Source organism: Macaca mulatta, chromosome 20 (genome assembly GCF_049350105.2).
Source record: "Macaca mulatta isolate MMU2019108-1 chromosome 20, T2T-MMU8v2.0, whole genome shotgun sequence".
NCBI lineage: Eukaryota > Metazoa > Chordata > Mammalia > Primates > Cercopithecidae > Macaca > Macaca mulatta.
The window spans coordinates 14013649-14016801 of record NC_133425.1 but is presented as its reverse complement, the minus strand read 5'-3'; the positions used below and the strand labels follow the sequence as shown (position 1 = coordinate 14016801).

The following is a 3153-nucleotide window of genomic DNA, read 5'->3' as shown; positions in this document are numbered from 1 at the left end:
GCAGGCACCTGTAATCCCAGCTACTTGGGAGGCTGAAGCAGGAGAGTCACTTGAACCCAGAAGGAAGAGGTTGCAGTGAGCTGAGACTGTGCCATTGCACTCCAGCCTGGGCAACAAGAACAAAACTCTGTCTCAAAAAAAAAAAAAAAAAAAAATTCAACTGCATGTAAATCCTTGTCTCAGGGTCTTCTTCTGAAGAACTCCATTTTGGGATGGGGTCTGGCTCTGTAGCCCAGGCTGGAAGGCAGGGGCTCAATCTCAGCTCACTGCAACCTCTGCCTCCCAGGCCCATGCAATCCTGCTGCCACAGCCTCCTGAGTAGCTGGGACTACAGGCACACACCACCACACCCAGCTAATTCTTGCATTTTTGGGTGAGACAGGGTTTCACCATGTTGGCCAGGCTGGACTCAAGTGATCTGCCCACCTCAGCCTGCCAATGTGCTGGGATTACCAGCTTGAGTCACTGCACCCAGCCACAGGCAATTATTCTCATAAGCTGAAACCAGAAACAAAAAGTAAAAAGATCATTGATGCGAGACCAGCTGTGGAAAGGTCTAGCTCCACATTTTCACAAAACAGGATGATTCCAACCAGGGTGATGTAATGACAGTTTCTCACAACTTGAACTGTAGTGTTTACTACTCAGACTCTGTAACTTGCTAATGATTATGTTTATTGAAACCTACATTACCTTCTCTTGCTCATATGTATAAAACAAGTAGGTTTTATTTAAGAAATTAATTAAGTTCTCCTAGCTACATTTACCCTTGGAATTATTAACATCTGGAAATGAAAATCAATGAAGACTTGGTGGATTCTTTTATTTCTTTTATTTCTTGCCTCCATCTGCCCACGTTAAGAATAGAATTGCTGCTGTACTTTGATCCAAAATCACTGTGCAAATCTAAAGGGAGATACCTTTTTTTTTCTAACAAGAGCACAAATCCACGTTTATTTATTGACTTTTCATTAGTTTAAATCCTTGAGGGGGTACAGCATCACTCGGATTCTGTGTCCAATAGCCTTAGGAGGAAGATTGCATCAGAATTTGGCACGTACCATGCCACTGTTTCCGTGTGCCTGAGTTACCTTTCCCCAGATTACTCTGGTTTTGTTTGGTTTGCCGCCAGGAGTCAGTGTGTTGTTCTTTGCTTTGTATACATAAGCGTATCTCTTGCCCAAATAGAATTCTGTTTCATCTATGGCATAAACACCTTTGATTTTAAGAAGAGCCGTGTTCTCCCTTTAATTCCGGAGACCCCACTTATAGCCGGCAAAAATGGCCTTGGACCATAGCCTTCTAGACATAGTTCTTTTGACAAGTCCTGTTCCCAGCAGGCCTACTCCAGTTATTTGCCCCCAAATTTCAGCAGCAGGCGCTTCACTCCTCTAAAAGGAGATATCTAATTCTTTTTGGGGACCTCTTGTTCTGGGGATTAAATGAGTTAAGTAGATAACATAGCCAAGGGGTATGGCTCATAGAAGGCACACAACAGTTAGCCACCTTTCTTCATTATGAAGTTGTGGCCTAGGAGGATGCTCTAATTCTGTGATTTTCAAAGTGTGATTATCCATCAGAATCACCTGGAGTGCTTGCTAAATGAAGATTCCTGGACTCTATCCTTCCAAATCAGAATTTCTGGGAAAGACCCAGAAATCAGCATTTTAAAATGCCCTCTGTTTATTTTTTTAACTTTTTTTTTTTTTTGAAACAGAGTCTTGCTCTGTCACCCAGGCTGGAGTGCAGTGGTGCGATCTCAGCTCACTGCAACCTCCGCCTCACGGGTTCAAGTGATTCTCCTGCCTCAGCCTCCCGACTAGCTGGGACTACAGTTGTGCTCCACCATGTCCAGCTAATTTTTTTTGTATTTTAGTAGAGAAGGGGTTTCACCATGTTGGCCAAGCTGGTCTTGAACTCCTGGCCTCAAGTGATCTGCCCACCTCCACCTCTCAAAGTGCTGGGATTATAGCTGTCAGCCACCACACTCAGTCCTCCATTTAAATTGTATGTATTCTAACGTTTAAACATCATCATATCTGATCCAGTGAACCAGGGTGTTCATGAGAATAGTGTGTTAATACAAACTCTTTTGTTCTAAGATGACAGAAACTCAAATGAAATTAACTTAAGCTAAAGAAAGGGAAAAAAAAGAAAAAAAAGGAAGGAGGATTTATTAGTTCACAAAACTGAAGCCTCAAGGTAAAGTGTAGACCTGGGAATCAAATCCAGGGAATCAAATGCTGCCTTCAGGATTCTGTCTCTCCCCTCCCTCTCCTCCTCTCTTATCACAATGAGCCCAGATGACTCCATTCCTGGGCTCTCCACTTGATGAAATCATTGTCCCCAGCATCTCCGTTATTGCCTTGTCTTTACACTCATTATCTTCAAAGATTGAGCATATCTTTTTCCTGGTAGTTTCAGCAGAAGTCTCTGAGAGATATCTGATTGGTCCAGCTTGGGTCACATGCCCATCTTTCAGCCAGTCAGTAGGCAGAAGGATATAGCTCTCTGATAGGTAAAACCTGAGCCATGTGTACATGCCTGTGGTAGAGAAATCGGTACCGACTCCACCTAAATCAGACAAAATGAGTTTCCCCAAGAAATAAATATCCTGTTGCCAGTGGAAGAAGGGAGAACTGTTTTTACACCGATGCCAAGTAGACAAGAGAACATCATGTTCACTAGAACCAGAATGCTCTTTTTTAAAAGCCCTATAAGGGATTCTGGTGATCATCACATTGGGAGGACCAGATTCTGGTGGGTCTCCTGGGTCAGCAAGAAAGTACCTCTCTGGACTCCCAGCATTTTGGGAGGCTGAGGCAGGTGGATCACCTGAGGTCAGGAGTTCAAGACCAGCCTGGTCAAGAAGGTGAAACCCCATCTCTACTAAAACTACTAAAAACTGACTGGGCACGGTGGCTCACACCTATAATCCCAGCACTTTGGGAGGGCAAGGCAGGCTGATCACCTGAGGTCAGGAGTTCGAAAACAACCTGGCCAACGTGGTGAAACCCCATCTCTACTAAAAATACAAAAATTATCCAGGTGTGGTGGTGGATGCCTGTAGTCTCAGCTACTTGGGAGGCTAAGGCAGGATAATCGCTTGAACCTGGGAGGCAGAGGTTGCAGTGAGCCAAGATTGCACCACTG

General features: G+C 44.2%; 1 pseudogene; it reads right to left on the bottom strand.

Moving 5' to 3' along the window:
- Window positions 1–971: 971 nt before the first annotated feature.
- Window positions 972–1389, bottom strand: LOC719505 (large ribosomal subunit protein eL33 pseudogene; annotated as a pseudogene).
- Between the last annotated feature and the right edge of the window lie 1764 nt (window positions 1390–3153).